This window comes from Rhinopithecus bieti, unplaced genomic scaffold (genome assembly GCF_001698545.2).
Source record: "Rhinopithecus bieti isolate Rb0 unplaced genomic scaffold, ASM169854v2 scaffold_47256, whole genome shotgun sequence".
In the NCBI taxonomy this organism is placed as follows: Eukaryota; Metazoa; Chordata; class Mammalia; order Primates; family Cercopithecidae; genus Rhinopithecus; species Rhinopithecus bieti.
In genome coordinates this window covers 411,019-437,093 of record NW_016819014.1, presented here as the reverse complement: position 1 = coordinate 437,093, position 26,075 = coordinate 411,019, and the positions used below count along the sequence as shown (strand labels likewise).

General features: G+C 44.2%; 1 protein-coding gene across 4 annotated transcripts in view; it reads left to right on the top strand.

The window, feature by feature from the left end:
• Positions 1-26,075, top strand: part of TMEM266 (transmembrane protein 266) — a 152,813-nt gene that overhangs the window by 8,238 nt on the left and 118,500 nt on the right. The window contains exons 1-2 of one of the 4 annotated variants that reach the window (XM_017858025.1): positions 1,798-1,991; positions 10,419-10,579. The exons of 1 other annotated variant lie outside the window; for it this stretch is intronic. The gene's annotated coding sequence lies outside the window, so the exon portion shown is untranslated. Of the gene's footprint in view, positions 1-1,361; positions 1,384-1,797; positions 1,992-10,418; positions 10,580-26,075 lie in introns of those variants that run through there. 2 more of the 4 variants (XM_017858024.1, XM_017858028.1) reach the window with 2 other exon arrangements.

The following is a 26,075-nucleotide window of genomic DNA, read 5'->3' as shown; positions in this document are numbered from 1 at the left end:
CTGGCACATGCCTATACTCGGGAGGCTGAGGCGGGAGGATCACTTGAATCCTGAAGGCAGAAGTTGCAATGAGCCGAGATTGCGCCATTGCACTCCAGCCTGGGTGACAGAGCAAGACTCCATCTCAAAAAAAAAATAAAAGAAAAAATCATCCTTGGGTTTTTTTTTTTTTTTTTTTTTTTTTTTTGGCATTGTATTTAAGTGCTTAAAGTATGCAATAACACATTCTGTGACTGTTAAAATCATCCTTGGGGTGTTTTCTTAGGGGGGCATTGTAATTTAAGTGCTGAAAGTACTTGTAGGCCTTTGACAATAAGTATATCAAACCAAAAATAATCTTTCTGGAGAAATCTGAAATATTTGATTATGACTGGAGGGAATTATATTTGACCTGCAAAGGGCCAGCTCTCCCCACTAGAGCCTGCTTCTGACCATAAAGCCACTCTAAGACAGCATTTCCAGGTGCTTCATAAAGTAGGACTGACAAGGTACTTTGTGCTTTAGTGAAAGGCCACAATTGCTCAGTAATCTTCATGGCTCTTAGAAAATTTAGCTGGAGACTTGTGATTAAAAACCCACCTCCAATTGACAATCATCATTATGTTCTTTCTAAATGCAGTGGCAGAAATTGCATGCTATGCCCAAAGGCTAAAAGTGACAGTTAAATACATGCTTTCTGAAAAACGTTAAGGCCCCAACTTTGGGAGAGACCTGATTTGGCCAGAGATTACCTCTGGCTTATTAATTGCCTTAGGGAAGGGAAAGTGTTTACACAGATGAGTTCCAAAATGTTCCTACAAATAGTCTAGAAATAAGCCTTGTGCAGTTTCTTGAATCAAGGAGGCAAGGTAGAATTACTAATTCTGTAGACAACTGTATCTTCAGTGTTCCAGACTTGTGCTGACAGGTGGAAGGAACTCCAAAGATCATATCCAGTACTGTGGACTGAGTTGTATCCCCTCCAAAAAAATATATATGTTGAAGTCCTAACCCCCAATGGGACTTAGTCCTAACCCCCAATGTGACTTATCAGGAGATAGGGTCTTTATGAGATAATAAAGGATAAATGATGTCATAAGGGTGGGTTCCTAATCTGATAGTACTGTACCCTTATAAAAAGAGGAAGAAAGATACATATCTCTCTCTTCTGCTTCCATGTGAGGACACAGTGAGAAAGTGGCTGTCTGCAAGCCAGGAAGAGAGCCCTTACCAGAACTTGACCATGCTGGCATCCTGATCTAGGACTTCCAGCCTCCAGAACTGTAACAAAGTAACTTTCTGTTGTTTAAGCCACCCAATCGATGATACTCTGTTATGGCAGCCTGCACTAACTAATACATCCAACATCCTTGTTGTACAGATGAAGAAACCAGATCCAGACAGGTAGACTTGCAAGAGGTTAAGCTACTAATGAGTGGCAGGGCTGGAACGTAGCGCCTATGCTTCCTGACTCCTAGCCCAGCGTACATTCTCCTACCCACACTTTCTCCAGTCATATGATCCTCTTATTTTTCGTCTCTAGATCCTACAGCACATCACTTCTGTGAGCATCAGGGTCCTTATGCTTGCCCTGTTTATCTCAGGATTGTTGCAAGGATCAGTGACATAGTAGAAAAAAGATAGTTTAAGTTTCCAAACTACAAAATATTTTACAAACATGTCATACTCAACTCAGATTCGGCCTAGTTGGCAGGAATCTATCTGCCTCTGGAAATTGTAAGTCTAGTCAAGTACGTAGCTCTGTGAGGTCACACTAGGCTAGGTTGACTCATGGGTGGGTTGGCTGTTGGCTGTAGGGAGTAGATCAAAGGACAGAGAAGGCAGGAGGAGATAGGGCCTGGTTTGGTGATGAACCACCTCAAGCGAGATGACTGCTCTTCTCTTTGGTTGAGTTGTAAAAGCTGAGGTTGATATGAGTTTGCATAGTAAGAAGAATGTTCCTCTTAAAAAGGACAGACTATCAGAGCTGGAGGACATCTTAAGAGCTCAAGGTACCTGCCAGAGTCTCTGGTGTTAAGCAACAGAAACATACCCAGTGGGCTGGGCGTGGTGGCTCACACCTGTAATCCCAGCATTTTGGCCAGCCAAGGCAGATGGATTATCTGAGGTCAGGAATTCGAGATCAGCCTGGTCAACATGGTGAAATTCCATCTCTACTAAATACAAAAAATTAGTGGGGCATGGTGGCACATGCCTATAGTCACAGCTACTCGGGAGGCTGAGGCAGGAGAATTGCTTGAACCCGAGAGGTGGAGTTTGCAGTGAGCCAAGATCATGCCACTGCACTCCAACCTGGGCAGCAGAGTGAGGCTCTGTCTCAAAAAATAAAAAAAAAATTAAAAAACAAGGAAAAAAAAACCCAAAAAACAAGAAACCTACCCTGAGGAACTTCAGCAGTAATGACAATTTATAAGCTATAAAATATTATACAATTGTAAATACCATTCTCAGATCAACTTTTTTTTTGCATTTATTGAGTATTATGCAACCTTTATTGCATTTATTGAATAGTCATAATATTGAAGTAGATCAGAAAGGAATGTGTTTATCTGGGAGTAAGAAAATCTGAAAAACAGTGGCTTAAATAGGTGGATATCTTATTTTCCTTGTGTAATAAGTCTAGAGGCAGGAATCCAAGGCTTGTCCAGCTGCTCAGGGCTGTCATCAGAGGCTGAAGTTCTATTTAGCATTTTGTTCATGGTCATGGATGGCTGCTTCACCTCCAGGCATTTCATCTGTGTTCCAGTTAGGAAGAAGGAGGAAGGATGAAGATGAAGCATGAAAGCCTTTTTCCTTCCAGGTTTTGCCTTCATATTGGAGAAGGGACTTATTTCTTTATTTTATTCATCAGAACTGTATCACATGACTACTTCTGAATGCTAAGGAGTCTGGAAATTCAACAATTTTGCTTTCTGGCCTCTAGAATAGAGGGCGACAAGGAAGAAAGGAATTGAAATGGGAGCTGTGAGCCAAGCATGTTTATGACAGAACATGGGCACTTCTGCAGAGTCATAAAGTCTTAGAGAGCCAGCTCAGAAAATAAGTGTGGCTAGGCACAGCTCAAGAGCCCTGGGCACTACTTTAGTACTCTGGGCTACCCACTCCCAGTCAACACTGCCATACCTCTGGAACTTATTCCACCACAGCTAGGCTTTTCCATCCTTATTAAGGATTCAAAGTTCTTGGCTAAGCCCAGGTCACATTTCCATACTATAACTACATGGCAAGGGTAGGGAGAGAGACAGTATGTCCCCTCCCTCTTGGGCTTCTGTAATGGGGAAGAGGGGACCTTGCCAGCCACCTATCTTAATGTTCCTCCAAATACAGAGAGTCCTCCAATGCTAGGCCACCAAAAATGACAAATATTTACCTTCCCACTATTTTACAGATGTGGAGCCTGAGGCCCAGAAAGAGGAAAGTGCTCAGTCAGTGCCACATAGTCGGTGAAGGACAGTCTCAGGAGTTTGTCTTATCCTGACACACCCAGTCTGGTTGGTCCCAGGGAAGCAGCAACTTTCAGTCTTTTCCTTAGGCTCCTTGACGTTCCGTATGATAAAGGGAGTTGTCTCGGGAGGCAGCCCCTCTTTTTTCCAGAAGTTCCTGGGTAGATCCCTTGCTCCCCCAGGAACTTCCAGCAGCTGCTTCCTCTTTGTGTAGTGCCAAGGCTTTACAAAATTAAGAAGTGCCGGCCAGGTGCGGTGGCTCACACCTGTAATCCCAGCACTTTGAGAGGCCAAGGCGGGCGGATCACGAGGTCAGGAGATTGACACCATCCTGGCTAACGCAGTGAAACCCCGTCTCTACTAAAAATACAAATACTAGCTGGGCGTGGTGGCAGGCGCCTGTAGTCCCAGCTACTTGGGATGCTGAGGCAGGAGAATGGCGAATGGCGTGAACGTGGGATGCAGAACTTGCAGTGAGCGGAGATGGCGCCACTGCACTCCAGCCTGGGCGACAGAGCGAGACTCCATCTCAAAAAAAAAAAAAAAGTACCTCCTCCCTGCAGACAACATTCAGGATTCCTGTCACGGGATGTCAAATGGGATAGTTTGTGAAGATGCTAGGTGGTAAGTATTCCTGCCTTCTGAAGAGGAACAGCTAGGCACAACCCCACAAGATCTATAGAAAGACTGGTGAACTATTCTGGCCGCCATTACCCACCTACAGCCTGTGTGAAGGAAAGGTGAGGCATTCAAGGAGAGTTGAGTCACTGGGCAGAGTGTGAGGGAAAGTACCATCGTTTGTCCTTACTTCTTACAGTGTGGGCGGGAGAGGGCTGTTTCTTCCCAGCCAGGAGTGAGGGCTCCAAAAGCACCTCTCCATCTGGTGCCCGTAACTCAGACCCTGTGGAGATTCTCATAAGGCCTCTTGAAAAACCATAGATGCGTCCCATGAAACATTCAGCATTTGGACACTTGCAACCCAGAGAATGCTGTCAGCCAAGGGAGAGTTGCAACCAAGTGTGAAGACTTTTGCCCCTTTACTCACTCTACTCTTTGGTCCCCACCACCCCCACCCCAGGCCCACCACTCCCACCCCAGGCCCATCACTCCCACCCCAGGCCCATCACTGACCCTGGAAAGCAAGAAGCAGTGGGGGACAGGGAGGAGGAGAGAAAGAGCAGGCTTCCTCCGCTTCCCCACTGCAAGACCTCGAGCTGTGCTCAGTCTTAGCCAGGGCAGGGGGAGGAGCTTTGAACTGTGTGTCAAGTTAAAGATTTGATTTAGACCAGATTCGGCTTTTTTTTTTTTTTTTTTTTTTTTTAGAAAAACACCTGAAAATTAACCTTAATTGAGGTTCTTGAAATTGTGAGTAACCAGAAAGCTATGAAATCTGTCAAAGTTATCATCAAGGGGCAGGGAAGAGAGAGCCAGCAGGGCCAGTTTGAAGACAAAGGTTGGAGAGAAATAAATGTATTTCCAGTTGTAACCACATTCAGATACTTACTAGTTACTCTCCTTTTACAAATATGACATTCCAAGTTTTGAAAAGAAGCACTGGACCGGCCGGGCATGGTGGCTCACACCTGTAATCCCAGCACTTTGGGAGGCCGAGGTGGGCGGATCACCTTAGGTCAGGAGTTCGAGACCAGCCTGACTAACACAGAGAAACCCCGTCACTACTAAAAATACAAAATTAGCTGGGCATGGTGGTGCATTCCTGTAATCCCAGCTACTTGGGAGGCTGAGGGAGGAGAATTGCTTGAACCTGGGACGTGGAGTTTGTGGTGAGCTGAGATTGCACCATTGCACTCCAGCCTGGGCAAAAGAGAAAATCCCTTTAAAAAAAAAAAAAAAAAAGCAGCAGCAGCACTGGACTAAGGCCTCAGGACTTCCTGAGTCTAGTTCCAGCTTTTTCACAAACTAGGAGTGAGCCTCTGGACAAGTCACTAAGTCACTTCACTTTTCTGGGTCCTGGCATCCTCTTCTGTCCAACGATGGGATTGGGCTCTATGGTTTGGATATCCCAGAATAATTTCTCTACTTTTTGTTCTTTCTTTTTTTTGAGATGGAGTCTTGCTCTGTCGCCAGGCTGGAGTGCAGTGGCACGATCTCGGCTTACTGCAACCTCTGCCTCCCGGGTTCAAGCTATCCTCCTGCCTCAGCCTCCTGAGTAGCTGGGATTACAGGCACGCACCACCGTGCCTGGCTAATTTTTGTATTTTCAGTAGAGACAGGGTTTCACCATGTTGGCCAGGCTGGTCTCAAACTTCTGACCTTGTGATCCACCTGCCTCAGCCTCCCAAAGTGTTGGGATTACAGGCGTGAGCCACCACGTCTCCGGCCTTTTTTTCTTTGAGATGGAATTTCACTCTTGTTGCCCAGGCTGGAGTGCAATGGTATGATCTTGCTCACTGCAATCTCTGCCTCCCGGGTTCAAGTGATTCTCGTGCCTCAGCCTCCCAAGTAGCTGGGATTACAGGCATGCACCACCACGCCCAGCTAATTTTGAATTTTTAGTAGAGATGGGGTTTCATGTTGTTCAGGCTGGTCTCGAACTCTTGACCTCAGGTGATCCACCTGCCTCAGCCTCCCAAAGTGCTGGGATTACAGGCTTGGGCCACCTTGCCCAGCCTTTTTTTTTTTTTTTTTTTTTTTTTTTTTTTGAGATTAAGTCTCGCTCCGTCGCCTAGGCTGGAGTGCAGTGCTGTGATCTCGGCTCACTGCAACCTCTTCCTCCCAGGTTCAAGTGATTCTTCTGCCTCAGCCTCCTGAGTAGCTGGGATTACAGGTACCTGCCACCATGCCTGGCTAATTTTTGTATTTTTAGTAGAGATGGGGTTTCATCATGTTGGCCAGGCTGGTCTCAAACTCCTGGCTTCAAGTGATCCACCCACCTTGGCTTCCCAAACAGCTGGTATTACAGGCATGAGCCACCACGCCCGGCCAAATTTCTCTACTTCTGTACACGGTGCAGTTCCTTAAAACAGCAGGACAAAATAATTCACACAGTGAGCTGGCTTTACAAATTGTACTTCGGTTATATTTGTTGGAAGAGTCAAGCATAGATGAATGGCATTTGGCAGAAGAAAACCTTAGTGTATCTGAAACCCTTAATTATACACTGTAGGCAGCTTTGTAGCTTGGTCTGTGTCAAAAGACACCACACTATCAAATGGCACATTGTAGAAATATTCAGAATTTTGCAAGAGCTTGTTCATGAGTGGCATGATTGGCCTGTGTCAGACAGTTAACATCCTCATTTCCACCTGAGTCTGCATTTGAAAACCTGAACTCTCCTGGCCTCTTGTCCAGTTCCTGTGGAGATGAGTCCATTGAAATTGACCACACTCAATGGGACGTTTGAGGCCTGTAGTTTGTGACACGTTTTATTTTCAGATTTTGTTTGTAGTCGAATACTATTGCCACACTAGGTGTAAGTTTTATACATGGCTTTTCATGTGTTTTTATTGTATAAGGAATACATAAAAGTCACACATAAATTACATAATTCACATAATGCATAAATTAGAAATGCTTTTTTGCATTAAGGAAAAAAGTCGTCTATAATCTTACTACCCATAGATAATTATTATTCACCTTTTGTGCCTGTCCTTTCAGACTGGTTATTCATATGTACATATCTGTATATGAACGGTTTTATTTTTCATTTTTAATTGTGGTAAAGTATACATAACATGCAATTTACAGTTTTAACCATTTTAAAATGTATGGTTCAGTGTTGCTGAGTATATGGATTTGTGCAGTCGTCACTACCATCCACGTCTGGAATTCTTTTCACCTTGCAAAGTCAAAATTGTACCCATTAAACACAAAAACTCTACTCCTTTACAGCTTTGCCCTGCCCCCACTTTATGATATTGACATCTCAAATTAATACTTATATAATATTTTATTTTATAATATGTTTTAATGTATTATATGTCCTCTTTGCTGAGGACAGCAAAGAGGCCTGTGGAATGAGAATGTCGAGATTGAGGGGATAGGAAATAAACTGGAAAGGGGAATTTAGGGCCTTGTAGACCATGGTGATGATTTGAATTTCATAAAATTTACTGAGACACCTTTGGAGTATTGACAGCAGAGGAGTGGCATGACTGAGATTAAGAAGAGTCACTTGACTGCGATGTGGAGGTAGACCACATAGGGAGAGGAGGAGACAGGAAGGCACTTAGGGAGCTGTTTCAGTAATCCAGGTAAGAGATGGCATAGCTTGAACCGGGGTGATGTCAGTGTGGGGCATGGGGTTGGACTCTGGATATATTTTGAAAGTGGAGCTGGTAGGATTTGCTGATGGATTGGTTGTGGGGTGGGAGAGAAAGAAAGAAGTCAAGATTAACTTCAAGGTTTTTGGCCTGAACAATTGGAGGGATAAAATTGCCGTTTATTCCAGTGGAGACGGAGGAGGAGCAGATTTTAAGTAGGGGAAAATAAAGAGTTCTGTTTCAATCATGCTACATTTTACAATCTGTGAGACATCTAATTGAAGATGTCAAGTAGACAGTTGGATATGCAAGTCTGATGTTCAGGGAAGCATATGGGGCTGGAGACAGAAATTTTAGAGCCAGGGTATGTGGATGACATTTTGAGCCATGACATTGAATGAGCTCACGTGGGCCCTGGGAGAGAAGGTAGATGGAGAAGAGAAAGGGGCTGAGTAATGAGCCCTGGGGCATAGCAACAGTTAGAGGTCAAGAGGAGGAGGAAGACCCAGAGGAGGAAATTGAGAAGGAACATTCAATGAAGGGAGAGGAAAACCAAATGGTGTGGTCTCCTGAAAGCCAGGCAAACTAGTGTTTCAAGGAGCTGTAAGTGATAGGTTGTGTCTAATGCACCTAGGAGGTTGCATGTTTTACTTGTCAATATGAAGGTCATGGCTTATGTTTGAGATGAAGCTTCAGACACCAGGGTCTGTGTCTACTTAATGATATGACATGTTGGGGTCTCCTCAATCAGACAATTCTCTCTCATTTTGTTGCTTCATTAATTCAGTGGACATTTATCAGACACTTTCTACATGCTTCACACTTCTAGGCACAGAGAGTAACCAAAATGAATCACACCACAGCCCTTGCTTTTAAAATAGGTTAGGAGTCCGAGACTTAGATATATAGGAGTGTCAGATCTGAGTCTCGGGATTCTTAGGGTTCTTTTCTCATTTATCACATACATTTTTAAATTGGGGCTGTATTTTATCTACACAAATTATTCACCACATTCTGGAGGAGAATGAAGAGGAGGCAGTTTTTTGTTTGTTTTTTCCCCTTTTGAGACATGGCTTTTCTCCGTGTCCCAGGCTGGCGTGCAGTGGCACAATCATGGCTCACTGCTGCAGCCTCCATCTTCCAGGACCAAGCAATCCTCCCTCAGCCTCCTGAGTAGCTAGGACCACAGGTACACACCACCATGCCTGGCTAATTTTTTCATTTTACTGTAGAAACAGGGTTTCACTTTGTTGCCCAAGCTGGACTCAAACTCCTCGGCTCAAGTGATCCTCCTGTCTGGGGCTCCCAAAGTGTTGGGATTACAGGCATTAGCCACTGTGCCTGGCCAAGAAGGCAGCTCTTCAAGCCTTCTAACATTCCATCCTGAAGATCTGTGCCTTATTTCTTGATAGCAAATCACCTCTCCTGCTTCTTGATTATCTTTCTAGTTATCGGTTATATAAGAAAACTTTCTTTTCTAACTGAATGTTAAATATCTCATCTTCCAGGAGACAGACATTTAACTTTCTAAATACATTAACCCAATATAAATACACTCCGTCTCTTGGACCCTCAAGCAATGGGTGCTTCTTTCCTGCCTGAGAATAAACAACAGTATTGTTTTGATGTGGGCTCTGGTTATGCTTAAATATTCACACGGTCCCTTTACATTCATAAACCAACAATTTAACAAAATTCCAACAATATGCTATATTACATACATCGAGTCTTATTTGAGAAAGAAAATCCCACTCAGGAAGAGTTTACCAATTCCTAGGCAGAAATGAGACCCACAGGCAGAGCAAGAAGACCTCATAGTTAGGCAAGATCATGAGCAGGTGTGGAGGGTAAGGAACTGTCATGAATGGTTCCTAGGAAGGTCGGGCATTAAGTGGGCTTCAAAAGGAAAGGATTTGAACAGGTAGGGCAAAAGATAATTATGCAAGAGTATTTGATAGCATATTTAAAGATGATGCTGATTGTGATTACAATTTATAATAGGCTGGCCTGAAAAGATAGATTCATTGCCAGAAGTAATTTGTTTTTAACCATGCACACATGAAATCCAGTCATGTATTGAGGGGCCTTATGATATAAAAACTCTGAATAACCTTTTTTTTTTTTTGGAGACAAGGCCTCACTCTGTCACCCAGGCTGGAGTGCAGTGGCACAGTCTTGGCTCGCTGCAACCTCTGCTTCATGGGCTCAAGTGATTCTCCAGCCTCAGCCTCCCAAGTAGCTGCGGCTACAGGCGCATGCCACCACACCTGGCTAATTTTTGTATTTTTTATAGAGACAGGCTTTCGCCATGTTGTCAAGGCTGGTCTTGAACTCCTGAGCTCAAAGTGATCCATCCACCTCAGCCTCCCAAAGTGCTGGGATTAGATGTGAGCCACCATGCCTGGCCCTCGGATAACCTTTTAGAGGGATGTCGATTATGCATAGTGATGGTGAGGTGCCTTTGAATTTGGAAATAAGATTGCCTTAATTTGCCTATTTGTTTTCATTCATGTATGAGACATTGAAGACATATCAACACAGATACAATCCCAGTCCTCAAAATCCACAAATGGTGGTGTGGTAAGTCAAAAGCTTGTCCTGTACAAGATATCCACAGAAATCCCTGGAACCTGTGAATGTTACCTTATCTGGAAAGGGGGTCTTTGCAGATGAGATTAAGTTAAGGCTCTTGAGATAAGATAATTCTGGATTATCAGATGGGCCATAAATACAATCACAAGTGTCCTTATAGGAGAGAGGCAGAGGAAGATTAGCCTCAGAAGAAATTGTGGCAGCAATGTGACCGTGGATACAGAGACTGGAATGATGAAGCCACAAGCCGAGGAGTTCCTAGAGTGACCAGAAGCTGGAAGAAGAAAGGAGTGGATTCTCCCCTACAAGCCTTAGAGGGAGGTAGGCCCTCACGACACCTTGATTTTGGACCTCTGGCCTCCAAAACTGTGAGAAAATAAGTTTCTATTGTTTGAAGCCACCAAGTTTTTGGTGATTTGTTTTAGCAGCCAAAAGAAACTAATACAGATGGTATTCATTCTTATGGGAGTAAACACATGGTAAATGTGGATTTGAAAGAACCCAATACTTTAGCCAAGGTGACCTTCTTTGTAAGGGAGGCAAGTCCAGAACACAACTGTCATTTAGTATCCATTTGTTTAACATCCTGTTTAGAGAAAAACTGTGTGGGTGGAAGAGGGGCAATTGACCTGAGAACACAGAGAAGAGAAGCCAGAGAACTACAGATTGGCAGCGAATGTCACCGACTCTGTCAGGCCTGAATTTTGTGGTGCGGGAGACAAAAGCTTTGTTGTGGTCCTGGAGCGGTCACTGGGCTTCCCCGTGGTCTGGATGGATCCCCTCAAGGTGCCCTGCCTCTTTGCTTTGATTCCATGCGACTTACAGCCACGGAGCAGCTTCCAAGTGTTCTGACCCGGGGCCCCGGCAGTGAATATGAGCATTTTCAATACTGGAATAAAAGCCTCCTCTCTTTCTCACACACATACAGATGAATACATTTTCAGCTTGATTTTTATTTCTTGTGAGTCTGATTAGCACAACCTACCTAATCATGCTAAGTTTGACTCAACCTTGAGTCTGACAAAACTTGAGGCCACATCCTGACACTTAGTAAATTTGCTAAGCTAAAGCCACACAATGAAAATTGATACACAGCCTTTGGGTCTTCCAGATACTATCTAATGTCACCATTGATCTCTCTGTGCTACCTCAAGGGACATCACACTTCTCCCTCAATTCAAAATCTGGGAAATGTGTTTATTCAGCAGTTTTTTTCTGGGCATTTACCTATGAGGGTGAACTGAGGAACTGCCAGGGTTGGAGAGTTCCTTCCCTAGAGGGAAGAAAAACCTCAACTCCTGTGGGAGTTTCCTGTGGCTGCTGTATTCAAACACTACCACAAACTGTGTGGCTTAAAACAATGGAAATTTATTCTCTCACAGTTCTGGAGGACAGAAGTCCAATATCAAGGTGCTGACAGGGACGCACTCCCTCCATAGGCTCTGAGGGAGAATTCTTCCTTTTCCAACAAAGCCAAATTCCTTGACTGTGGGAGCATAAATCCAATCTCTGTCTCTCTCTTCCCAAGGCCCTCTCTTCTCTGCCCCACCCATAATCACGCTGGTTACCACCCAGGTTATTGCCATCTTGGCATTCGTATTCTGAGCTCAAAAGGTCACAGGGGATGTGCATGGTGGCTCATGCCTTTAATCCCAGCACTCTGGGAGGCCTAAGTGGGCGGATCACTTGAGGCCAGGAGTTTGAGACCAGCCTGGCCAACATGGTAAAAACCCATCTCTACTAAAAATACAAAAATTAGCCGGGCATGGTGGCACACCCCTGTAGTCCCAGCTACTTGGGAGGCTAAGGTTGGAGAATCACTTGAATCCCAGAGGCAGAGGTTGCTGTGAGCTGAGATCGTGGCATTGCCCTCCAGCCTGGGCAACACAGCGAGACTACATCTCAAAAAAAAAAAAAAGTCACGGGAAGGCAAGTCTCTGTGTTACTCTTCTTCCTTATAAGGATACTTGTCATTGGATTTAGGGCCCACCCTAATCTAATATGACCTCAACTAATTACCTCTGTAAAGATGCTATTTTTAAATAAGATCACATTCTGGCTAGGCGTGGTGGCTCATGCCCGTAATCCCAGCACTTTGGGAGGCTGAGGCAGGCAGATCACAAGGTCAGGAGTTCAAGAACAGCCTGGCCAACATAGTGAAACTCCATCTCTACTAAAAATACAAAAATTAGCAAGGCCTAGTGGCATGTGCCTGTAGTCCCAGCTACTCGGGAGGCTAAGTGAATCCGGGAGGCGGAGCTTGCTGTGAGCCGAGATCATGCCACTGCACTCCAGACAGAGCGAGACTCTGTCTCAGAAAAAAAAAAAAAAAAAAATCACATTCTGAGGTTTTAGGTAGACATGAGTTAGGGCGGTGGGGGGTGAGCAGTGCAGGGGGACATGAGTCAACCCACTATAGGTCATAAGTCTGGAAAAGATGCCAAGACTAGAGCGAATCTTGATTATGGTAAGTAAATATGAGGTCAACAACAGCACAGACTAAATAGACCTCAATTTGTAAGTGCAAGAGCTATAAGATAACATAAAGCTTGGCGGTAATTGAGAGGCCACCTTATCTGTGTCAGCAATGACTTAACAGTGATGTTTCCTTTTAAGATCCTTTGACCGGGTGTGGTTGCTCACGCTTGTAGTGCCAGCACTTTGGGAGGCCAAGGCAGGCAAATCACTTGAGGTCAGGAGTTTGAGACCAGCCTGGCCAATGTGGTGAAACCCCGTCTCAACTAAAAATACAAAAATTAGCCAGGCATGGTGGCAGGTGCCTGTAATCCCAGCTACCCAGGAGGCTGAGGTGGGAGGATGCAGTGAGCTGAGATCGTGCCACTGCACTCCAGCCTGGGTGAGAGAGTGAGACCCTGTCTCAAAAAAAAAAACAAAAAATAAATCCTAAAGGCACCATTTCTTTTTTTGTTTTGTTTTGTTTTGTTGTGAGACAGTCTCTCTCTGTCACCCAGGCTGGAGTGCAGTGGCATGATCTTGGCTCACTGCAACCTCTGCCTCCAGGGTCAAGCGATACTCCTGCCGCAGCCTCCTGAGTAGCTGGGATTACAGGTGTGCACCACCACGCCCGGCTAATTTTTGCATTTTTAGTAGAGATGGGGTTTCACCATGTTGGTCAGGCTGGTCTTGAACTCCCGACCTCGTGATCCGCCTGCCTCAGCCTCCCAAAGTGTTGGGATTACAGGCGTGAGCCACCATGCCCTGCTGAAGGCACCATTTCAAACTGGGAACAACTACCTGTCCATCGAGCCCTCCTGCCCTCCTCTCATTAGGATTATTTCAGCAGACTGCTTTCTGCAGATGGAACTAGTTCCCATATCACCTGCTGTTCTTTGCTGGAGCAGCCACCTGTCTCCTGGCCCAGGGCCCTCACAGCTTTGTAATTCTCCATGGACACACCATGGATTTTTTTCTTTTTCTTTTTCTTTTTTTTTTTTTAGGACACAGGGTCTTGCTCTGCCACCCAAGCTAGAGTGAAATGGCATGATGATAGTTCATTGCAGCCTCAAACTCCTGGGCTCAAGCAATCCTCGCACCTCAGCCTCAGAGTGGCTAGGACTATAGGCATGTGCCACTGTGCCCAGCTAATTTTTTTTTTTTTTTTTTTTTTGTAGAGATGAGGTCTCATTTTGTTGCCCAGGCTGGTCTCCAACCCTTGGCTTCAAACGACCCTTCCACCTAGCCTCCCAAAGTGCTGGGATTATGGGCGTGAACCACCGTACCCAGCACCCTGGGGATGATTCCGAAGGCCCCTTTCTCTATTGAGATAGATTTTTCTTCTAACAGCTGCCTCACCTATAATCACTCTCTCTGGTTACCACTCAGGTTATTGTCATCTTGGCACTCAGGGGTGCTGATACTATTTTTTTTTTTTTTTTTGAGATGGAGTCAAAAAAAAAAGGTCACAAGAAGGCAAATCTCCATGTTACTTTTCTCCCATGCTATTGACTATGGACAAGTCATTGACCTCATCTTTAGTTAGCTTAACCTGTGATGCACTCCAGTATTCCTTTCTTATCCTTCCCTCTCTAATAAGAGGATAATATGTTCTCTGTCAGAGTATTTACCTTCTGCATCCCCAAACTGCCTTATTTCTTAGTTTATTCATAGGAAACCCTAGAGGTCACATTATGAAAATTAAACCCACCCTTAAGGCAGAAACTGCCTATATCACCTTGCACTGTGCCTAGGCTCACTAATGATAATATTCCAGCCATACTGAAGCAAAACATCTAAAGCCAATAAGAAGGGAACCAAATGAATAGGCTCCCAAGTTGCCCTGGCTCCTTGTGGTTGAGTCCATTGGACCTAGGTTCTAGTTCCAGGTCAGACACTCACTGACAGTGTCGACCTGGGCAAGGTTCTTCACCTCCCTGAACCTGAGTGTCCATGTCTGTAAATTGGGTCTGTATACTTTGAGGTTGTTGTGAAAATTTGGTGAGATGGTGAATATATGAGAAAGCTTCCAACACTACCAGTTACATGGTCACCACACTGCAAATCTGCCCACCATGATCATGGGGACAATCCATGGTACAGCTGGAAAACAGTGCCTATCTGATGGCATCATGCAGATTCAGGAAAATGCCCCCTGAACCACATGACTGTAACAATGCTTCTCCCAACAGTAGTGTTTTTTCCTCTAGAGCTTTCCCTATTTTCCCACCCTTTTCTCTTACCTCAAAGGAAGAGTCGTTCTTCTTTTTCAAAACTAATGATCTTTGTATTCTCAATTACATCCCTTCCCACCTATGTCAGAACTGTGTTTCCATGGTTCATCTCTTCATCCTCTCTATTGGCTGTATTGCCTCAACAAACTCAAGTCATGTCTTTGCTTAAAAACACTCTTCCCACAGCCCTGTAGCCCGCTCAAAGTACATAGAGGCCCTTTTTCCTTTAGATGTCAGATTTCTTGAACACTTCCAAACTTTATTAATTCAACAAATGTATGTTATGTATGACTGTTTTTGTCCATTTTGCATTGCTATAAGGGAATCCCTGAGACTGGACAGTTTATAAAGAAGTTTCTTTGGCTCATGGCTCTGAATGGCACTGGTATCTGCTTGGCTTCTGGTGAGGTTTTCAGTAAAGGTTTTCACTCATTAACAGTGGTAGAAGTGAGGGAAGAAGGGAAAGTGTATTCCAAGAGTTGGTCAGGTAGAGAGAAGAAAATAATGTATTATAATGCTTTCAACAGGGTATTATGATGGAGTCAGGCCCTGTATGTTATTGGAGCATGGAATTGCAGCAATTAACTTGGGCTGGGGTGGTGGTGCAGATGTGAAATAATCAGTAACACCTCTGATCGGATGCCTTTACTCATGGCAGAAGGTGAAGGGGAGGCAAGCCTGGCACATGGTGAAAGAAGGAGCAAGACAGCCACCAGGCTCTTTAAACAACCAGCTATGGCATGAACTAATAGAGCAAGAACTCACTCGTTACCATGGGGAGGGGACCTAGCCATTCATGAGGGATCCACCCCCGTGACTCAAGCACCTCCCACTAGTTCCCACCTCCAACACTGGGGATGAGATTTGGAGATGACAAACATCCAAACTGGATCAATGGTCACGTGCTAGGTGCAATGACAAGCAATGGGGAGCCGTCAGAGGTGCTGATACTATTTTTTTTTTTCTTTGAGATGGAGTCTTGCTCTGTCGCCCAGGCTGGAGTGCAGTGGCGCGATCTCAGCTCACTGAAAGTAAGGCTAATACTATTAATACCAGTTTTCCTGCTCCTTGGTCTCGAGCAAGGTAACGACCAAATTCTTAGCAGCTTCTAGTCTGGCGCTCGCCTGGCACTCATCCCTCAGGTGAGGCCCATCAGTATTTTTTCTCCAGGCTCACCAGCTTAATTGCTGTTTCTTGAACAGTCCCAAATTCACTTCCACCATAGGGAGGAAACATACTTCACCCACTTAATTCCTGCATCTCCTTTAGCTCCCATTTCAAACATTATTTCTTCAAGGAGGACTTCCATGCCCTCACCCCCATACCATCTAGGCCAGATTCTCCTTTCGTGTGCTGGTAGACTCATCACTTCCTTTCTTCAGAACAATTAACTCAGTTTCTAATTCTCCATGTATGAGTGTAATTACTCAATTGTCTTTTCTGCCCTACTGTAAGTCTCATGGGAGCAGGGGCTGTGACTGTTTTAATTCACCATCCTGTGTACATCACCCAACATAGAGTCTGTCCAGCGTGGGCCATCATCAAACAGTGGTAGAAGGAAAGGAAGGAGGGAAAAGAGTATTCCAAGAGTTGGTCAGGTAGAGAGAAGGAAATAATGTATTATAATGCTTTGAGCAGAGTATTAGGATGGGGTCAGGCTCTGTATGTTATGGGAGCACACATTGTAGCAGTTAACTTGGGATGGGGAGTGATGTAATCAGTAACACTCCGAAAAGATGAGCAACCAGGCATGTGGTCACTCATTACGGGAATGACACCAGAGTGTTGAGTTGTCTGAGGCAGGTGGATCACCAGAGCCCAGGAGTTCGAGACCAGCCTGGGCAACATAGCGAGACCCTGTCTTTATGAAAAATAAAAAAAACTAGGTGTGGTGGTACATACCTGTAGTCCCAACTATTCAGGAGGCTGAGGTGGGAGGATTGCTTGAGCCCAGGAGTTAGAAGCTGCAATGAGCTGAGATTGCACTACTGCTCTCCAGCCTAGGCAACAGGACAAGACCCTGTCTCAAAAATAAAATAAAATAAAATAAAATAAAATAAAATAAAATAAAAAGAAAGGATGAGTAGGCATTAGCTAGGCAAATAAGGAAGAAAATGGCATTCTGGCAGCAGGAAGGGTTTATACAAAGATGTGAAAAGACTTCATGAATTAAGGGAACTAAGTGAGGTCAGCATGACAGGCATGAAGGGAACATATGGAGAAATAGCAAGAGATGAGTTTGGGCAACTGGTACACAGGTCATGAAGAACCTTGTCTATTTCTGGTGGAATTTGGACATATTTAAGAGCCAGAGATGAGGTGTTTTTTTTTTTTTTTTTTTTTTTTTTTTTTTTTTTGAGACAGAGTATCACTCTGTCGCCCAGACTGGAGTGCAGTGGCATGATCTTGGTTCATTGCAACCTCCGCCTCCTGGGTTCAAGCGATTCTTATGCCTCAGCCTCCCAAGTAGCTGGGACTACAGGTGCATGCCACCACGCCCGGCTAATTTTTTGTATTTTTAGTAGAGATGGGGTTTCACCATATTGGCCAGGCTGGTCTCCAACTCCTGACCTCATGATCTGCCTGCCTCGGCCTCCCAAAGTGCTGGGATTACAGGCATGAGCCACTGCGCCCGGCCCAGAGATGAGTTTTTAAGTAGAGAAATAGTATGATCAGATTTGCATTTGCATTTTCTTTTTTTTTTTTGAGACAGAGTCTCGCTCTGTCACCCAGGCTGGAGTGCAGTGGCATGATCTCAGCTCACTGCAGCCTCCACCTCCCAGGTTCAAGCTATTCTCGTGCCTCAGCCTCCCGAGTAGCTGGGACTACGGGCACTAACCACACCTGGCTAATTGTTTTTATTTTTAGTAGAGACAGGGTTTTACCATGTTGGTCAGGCTGGTGTTGAACTCTTAACCTCAGGAGATCCACCTGCCTCGGCCTCCCAAAGTGCTGGGACTACAGGCATAAGCCACCGTGCCTGACCCAGATTTGCATTTTCAAAAGAACTCTTTAGGCAACAGAAACTCTCACACATGGCTGGTGGTGTTATAAAATGGTATAGCCACTTTGGAAAGTGTTTGGCAGTCTCTTATAAAGTTAAACATACACCTACCCTACAAACTGGCAATTCTACTCCTAGGTATTTAACTAAAAGAATTGAAAATATATGCCAAAAAAGATATACAAAAATGTCCACAGGCTGGGCGCGGTGGCTTACACCTGTAATCCCAGCACTTTGGGAGGTCAAGGCAGGCAGATCACCTGAGGTCAGGAGTTTGACACCAGTCTGGCCAACATGATGAAACCCCATCTCTACTAAAAATACAAAAAATTAGTTGGGTGTGGTGGCACGCACCTTTAGTTCCAGCTACTTGGGAGGCTGAGGCAGAAGAATTGATTGAAACTGGGAGGTGGAGGTTGCATTGAGCTGAGATCGTGCCATTGCACTCTAGCCTGGGCAATGAGAGCAAAACTCCATTTCGAAAAAAAAAAAATGTCCATAACAAATTTTTTATAAGAGCCAAATTGGAAATGATTGAATTTTTCATCAACAGGTGGAAAAAACAAACTATGGGATACCCATACAGTTGGATACTACTCAGCACTATAAAAGAGCAGACTATTCATAAATGCAATAACCTAGATGGATCTCAGACATTACGTTGAGCTGAAGAATCCAGGCACAGAATAATCCATGCCATAGGATCCCATGTGTAAACAGTCTAAGAACAGGCAATGCTAAGCAATGGTGATAGAAATCAGGACAGCAGTTGCCTCTGGGTGTCAGAGGCTTAACTGCAAAGTCCCTAGAGAACTTTCTTCGGTGATGGAAATGTTTTATGTCTTTGTTACTAGTGGAGGATGTTCAGGTTCTTGGTGTCTTAAACAAAGAATTGGACAAAATGCATAAACAAAGCAAGGAAAGAATGAAGCAACAAAAGCAGAGATTTGTTAAAAATGAAAGTACACTCCACAGGCTGGGAGCAGCCCGAGCAAGGGGCCCAAGAGCCTGGTTACAGAATTTTCCGGGGTTTAAATACCCTCTAGAGGTTTCCCATTGATGACTTGCTGAAATCATGTATGTATGTAAATGAAGTAGTGGCCCATGATCAGTCTGATTGGTTGTGGGAGGGGACTAATCAGAGGCTGAAGTGAAGTTACAAAGTTACAGCCTATGCAAAGGTCTGATTTGTTGCAGAAAGCAACCAAAGGTTAAAGTTAAGTAACAAAGTTATACTCCTATGCAAATGAAGACTTGGTCCACAACCAGCCTGATTGGTTGTAGGAGGTGAACATTCAGAGGTACTTCCAATTTTTCATCTGCCATGCAGAAAAAGGGAGCAAGTTGTGGGGGGTGGGGGGACGTGTTGCAAAGGGAGTACCCTCTGGTCCTTCTGTTACTTGGGCATGGAAAGTTGGGGCTTTCCTTTTGATTTAGTTCTAGGAAGTCAGCATAAATTGGCCTTAGGTTCCCTGCCTCCAGTCTGTCTTCTCCTGCCTCATCTTGACAGGGTTGGTGGTTCTTTTCAAATCCATCAAACTGTACACTTAAAATGCATGTATTGTATATAAATTGTGCATCATTTTTTTTAAAGTACTACAGAAAAAAGACTTCTTTGGAAGTGGTGTGGAGAAGGCTGAAAGAAGGGATCGAGACTGGACATGGGGAGATTATAATAATGCAGCTGAAAAATTTTAAGGCTAGAATTTAAGCAGTGGCAGTGGGGATGGAGAAAGGGGATGAATTTCTAGATTGAGATGATAGAATTGATAAGGCTTAAGTGATTAGAGAAGAGGAAAGGGTTAAGAAAATTTGGTGTTATACCCTTTGGTAGTATAGGTATATTTGGTGAAAAATGGGACACAGGTTTTAGGTGGAGATTTTTGGTGGCAGGATATGAGTTTCAAAAATATTGAGGTTGTTGCACATCTGGGCATCTACATGTCCACTGGACAGAACTAACAGCTGTGGGTCTGAGACTCTGGGAGAGTCCTGGGCTGGAGATAAGGACCTGGAGTCATCAGGAGGTAGGCATCATTGAAATAATCATGAATGGGAGCGTGTATGGATTAAGCAGAGACAAGAGCTAAAAACAGAACCTGGAAGCCTTGACATTTAAAGGGCAGTAGGGAACACACAGCCCTTGAAGGAATCCTAGGAGACCTTAAAATGTCACATCATAGAAGCCAAAGAAGGGAAAAGTGATTAAACAAATGTGAGGGGCTGATGTCAAATGCTGTAGAAGTCAAGTCAAAAAGAACTGCTCCCTCACCACTCCCTCTCTCCTAAGCCCCCCTCAAATCTCAGCAGCTGCTTTCTCAGGCTACTGGAATGTCTTTTCCTGAAGGTGCGCAGAGATTTCCAAGTCTCCAGATCCAGTGATCTATTCACCACCTCATCTCTTACAACCTCTCTGCAACAATCAAACAGGTTCTTGAAATTTTCTCCTAGGCCTTTGTGACTACAAGGTCTTTGTTACCCTCAAAGCACCCTCAGCTTGACTCTTCTTCCTGCCTCCTGAACATAACCTTTCCCCAAAGTCCTGTCCTCTTTTCTTCCTCAACATCCACTGAAGTGTCTTCTAGTGGTTAGACCTATGCTAGGTGCCCATGATACCAATAAGTGAAACATAAGCCCGGCTTTTAAGGGGTTGATGGCATAGCCATAGAGGAAGGTGAAAATAGATGGCAGTAAAACAGTGTGATGAAACGTTATTAGCAGGGTACTCTGGGAGTGTACAGGGAGCAACTGGGCCTGAAGAAGTTAGGAAAGAAACAGTAAATAGAAAAGCATCAGCCAGGCCTGGTGGCTCAGACCTACAATCCTAGCACTTTGGAGGCCAAGGCAGGAGGATCCCTTGAGCCCAGGAGTTCGATATCGGCCTGGGCAACATAGGGAGACCTTGTCTCTATTGAAAAGAAAAAGAAAAAAGAAAAAAAAGTGGTTGGGCACGGTGGCTCATGCCTGTAATCCCAGCACTTTGGGAGGCCAAGGTGGGTGGATCACGAGGTCAGGAGATCGAGACCATCCTGGCTAACACAGTGAAACCCCATCTCTACTAAAATACAAAAAATTAGCCAGGCGTGGTGGCGGGCACCTGTAGTCCCAGCTACTCGGGAGGCTGAGGCAGGAGAATGGCGTGAACCCAGGAGGCGGAGCTTGCAGTGAGCGGAGATCACACCACTGCATTCCAGCCTGGGTGACAGAGCAAGACTCTGTCTCAAAAAAAAAAAAAAAAAAGAAAAGAAAAGAAAAGAAAAGGAAAAAAAGACTGGGCATGGTGGTTTATGCCTGTAATCCCAGCACTTTGGTAGGCCAAGGCGGGTGGATCACTTGTAGTCAGGAGTTCAAGACCAGCCTGACCAACATGGTGAAACCCCATCTCTACTAAAAATACAAAAATTAGCCAGGCATGGTGGCACATGCCTGTTNAAAAAAAAAAAAAAAAAAGAAAAGAAAAGAAAAGAAAAGGAAAAAAAGACTGGGCATGGTGGTTTATGCCTGTAATCCCAGCACTTTGGTAGGCCAAGGCGGGTGGATCACTTGTAGTCAGGAGTTCAAGACCAGCCTGACCAACATGGTGAAACCCCATCTCTACTAAAAATACAAAAATTAGCCAGGCATGGTGGCACATGCCTGTTATTCCAGCTATTTGGGTAGCTGAGGCATGAGAATCGTTTGAACCCGGGAGGCAGAGGTTGCAATGAGGCGAGATTGTGCCACCGCACTCCAGCCTGGGCAACAGAGCAAGACTCTGTCTCAAAAAAAAAAAAAGAGGAAAAAGAAAAGCATAGAGTCTTCAAGAGGAAGTATTACAGGGTGTGAGCAGGGGCGGTGGTCTTCAGAAGTTTCTTTTTTTAATTAATTTATTAATTAATTTATTTTTTGAGACGAAGTCTCGCTCTGTTGCCCAGGCTGGAGTGCGGTGGTGCGATCTCTGCTCACTGCAAGCTCCACCTCCCGGGTTTATGCCATTCTCCTGCCTCAGCCTCTCAAGTAGCTGAGACTACAGGCGCCCGCCGCCACACCTGGCTAATTTTTTTGTATTTTTAGTAGAGACAGGGTTTCACTGTGTTAGACAGGATGGTCTCAATCTCCTGACCTCGTGATCTGCCCGCCTCGGTCTCCCAAAGTGTTGGGATTACAGGCATGAGCCACCGCGCTTGGCCCAGAAGTTTTCTTAATAGCTGAATTGTAGAATTTGTGGGGTTGAAGGGTGAGAGGGAGGGCTGGAAATGGAAATGGGGAGAGAGAAATTGCAAAAGGTTGTGTATGATACTAATAAGTTTAAACATTCTATGAGCAGGAGGGAGCTAGCTAGGGTCTTAAATAGGGAAAAGATGTGGTCATGCGTGGTTTGTTTTGGGACAATCACTAACTGACCGAAAGATGGACTGACAGGAGAGGTGAGGGCAGAGGCAAGGGCAGAGGGGCCAGTTGAGAGTTGTTTCAGTAATCCAAGTGAGAAATAATGAGGATCTGAATTAGGGTAGCAGTGAGAACAGAGAAGATGGTAAAACTCCAAAGACATTTCTGAGAGATTTGAGAGGATTTGGCAACTGGCTGGGGGCTATAAAATAGGGAAAGATTGAGGATGACTCCATGACTCTTAACTGGGAAGATTTGGGTGGATGGTAACTTCACAAGACAAAATAAAAACCACAAGCATGGAAACAGCCTTTGGATGGAGGTAAGATAATCAATTAAGATTTGGACAGACTAATTTTGAAATTTGTGTGTGACATTTAGTGCTTTCTGTCATTAGATAGTTGGTGGCTGAAATCATAGTGCTAGATGAGCTATTTCAGAAAGCCCATTTATGAGAAAGACCGTCAGTGGGTAGAGATGGGACATCAGAGAATTATCAGTATTGAAAAGTTGGGAAGAGGGCCGGGCATGGTGGCTCACTCCTATAATCCCAGCACTTTGGGAGGCTGAGGTGGGTAGATTGCTTGAGGCCAGGAGTTCAAGACCAGCCTGGCCAACATGACGAAACCCTGGCTCTACTAAAAATACAAAAATTAGCCAGGCATAGTGGTGCACACCTGTAATCCCAGCTGCTCAGGAGGCTGAGGCAGGAAGATCACTTGAACCTGGGAGGTGGAGGTTGCAGTGAGCCAATATACCACTGCACTCCAGCCTGGGTGACAGAGAAAGACTCTGTCTCAAAAAAAAAAAAAAAAAAAAAAAAAAGGAGATAAAGGAAAAAAGGTTGGGAAAAGGATGCAGAACCTCAAAGGAAACAAAAAGAGAGGAAAACAGCAAAGGATGCAGTGTCCCAAGAACTAAGGGAATTGAAAGTTTTAAGAATCAGAGGGTTATCAACAGTGTCAAATTCTACAACAAATGGGTAGGTTAAAAGGGTCCATTGGGTATGGGAGCTAAAACAATTTTAGCTCATAGAAGTAGAGAGATTAGAATTGTGACTATTAGAAGCTGGGAAAGGTGAGGAAGAGGGCAGGACAGGGAGAGGTTTTCTAACAGATATAGCCACATGGATGGAATAAGTTCTAGTATTCTATAGTACTGGGGGGTAAATATGGTTAACAGTAATTTATTGTATATTTTCCAAAAGCTGTAAGACAGTATTTTAATATTCACAACACAAAGAAATGATATATGTGTCGGTGATGGATATGCTAATTGCCCTGGTTTAATCATCACACATTGTATACATGTATCAAAATATCACTGTGTATCCTATACATATGTACAATTACATGTCAACTAAAAATAAAAGGGAAAAAAATGTCCACTGGGTTTGGTAATTAGGAGATCCTGGCTAACATATCAAGATCATTTTTATTGGAGGGTAGCGAAAGCCATAGTGTTGAAGTAAGAGGAAAAAATTTGGAGAAGGCATGATGCAAACCAAATTGTTTTCAGACATGTAAAGACTCAGAAGATTTTTCTATATAATTTTACTGAAAAAAATTACCTGAGGGTGTACTCCAGCAAAGATAAAAGGAACTCAACAAAGAGGAAGACATGGGACCTCAGAAAAAAATGGAGCCAGGCCAGGATGAGTTATGCAGCAGATCCACAGAATAATGTGTCTTAAATTTGACAGTTTAAGGGCCAGGAGTGGTGGCTCATGCTTGTAATCCCAGCATTTGGGAGGCTGAGGTGGGAGGATATCTGGAGCCCAGGAGTTTGAGGCTGCAATGAGACATAATCGCACCACTGCACTCCAGCCTGGATGACAGAGTGAAACCCCATCTCAAACAAAACAAAACAAAAATTATCAATTAACAGAAAATTTGGGGATCTTGATAATCTATCATAAAATGGAGAAAACATTTTATTTCTGCTTCCTGTTTCTACTTTCTATAAGAAGTAGGCAATGAGAAACCTCAGAAGGATAAAGAAAAACGTATGGAGGCTGGGCACAGTGGCTCACACCTGTAATCCTAGCACTTTGGGAAGCTGAGGCAGGAGGATCACTTGAGCCGAGGAGTTCAAGACCAGCCTGGGCAACATAGTGAAACCCTGTCTCTACAAAAAATACAAAAATTATCCTGGCATGGTGGCACGTCCCTATGATCCCAACTACTCTGGAGGCTGAGGCAGGAGGATGGCTTGAACCCAGGAGGTCAAGGCTGCAGTGAGCACTGATTATACCACTGCACTCCAGCAAGAAAAGAAAAACCTATGGCAAAAGTCATGGATCAAATATGAAGCAGGCTAAAATATAGTATCATGTTGAGCAATATGATGGAGTATAAGAAAAAAAGAAATCTGTATACTTGAACTTTCTCCATCCAGCAACATGGATATAATGAAATAGTACTTTATCCCTTTCTGTCCTGATTTAACCACACTACCTGATTCTGCAGTGAATATACTGTAATTATGGTATAAATGCTGCTTATTGGTCTTCATGTTTTAGATTCAGTTTAAGAGCAATTTCCCAAAGCATGCTCAACTTTGTATAGTTTCAGAACAGAACACAAATTATTTAAAGCTCGACATGTAACAAAATACTGGTGCAGCTAATCAAAGTTGGAATTTTGAGAAGGATATTAATAATCTAATAGCCGGACGTGGTGGCTCATGCCTGTAATCACAGCATTTTGGGAGGCCAAGGCAGGCAGATCAGCTGAGGTCAGGAGTTTGAGACCAGCCTGGCCAACATGGCAAAACCCTGTACTAAAAATACAAAAATTAGCCGGGCTTGGTGGTAGGTGCCTGTAATCCCAGCTACTCCAGAGGCTGAGGCAGGAGAATTGCTTGAACCCGGGAGGCAAAGATTACAGTGAGCCGAGACTGTGCCACTGTACTCCAGCCAGGGCAATAGAGCAAGACTCCATCTCTAAATAAATAAATAAATAAATAATATAACTAATAGTCACTGACTCTATACTATGTTCTAGCCACTATTCTAAGCCTTTTATGGGTTATTGAATTCATGACAATGCTATGGTTAGCTTGGTTAGGTGCTTTTTTTGTTGTTGTTGAGACTGAGTCTCGCTCTTGTCGCCCAGGCTGGAGTGTAGTGGCATGCTCTTGACTCACTGCAACCTCTGCCTCCCAGGTTCAAGCGATTATCCTGCCTCAGCCTCCTGAGTAGCAGGGATTACAGGCATGCACCACCATACCTAATTTTTGTATTTTTAGTAGAGACAGCGTTTCACCATATTGGTCAGGCTGGTCTCAAACTCTTGACCTTGTGATCTGCCTGCCTCGGCCTCCCAAAGTGCTGGGATTGCAGACATAAACCACCACACCCAGCCAGGTGCTATTTTTATTTATTTGTTTATTCATTTTTTATTATTATACTTTTAAGTTCTGGGATACATGTGCGGAATGTGAAGTTTTAATTACATAGGTAAACACGTGCCATATTAGTTTGCTGCACCCATCAACCTGTCAGCTACATTAAGTATTTCTCCTAATGTTATCCCTCCCCTAACCCCCAGCGCCCCAACAGGCCCCAGTGTGTGATGTTCCCCTCCCTATGTCCATGTGTTTTCATTGTTCAACTCCCACTTATGAGTGAGAACATGCAGTGTTTGGTTTTCTGTTCTTGTGTTAGTTTGCTGAGAATGATGGTTTCCAGCTTCATCCATGTCCCTGCAAAGGACATGAACTCATCCTTTTTTATGACTGCATAGTATTCCATGGT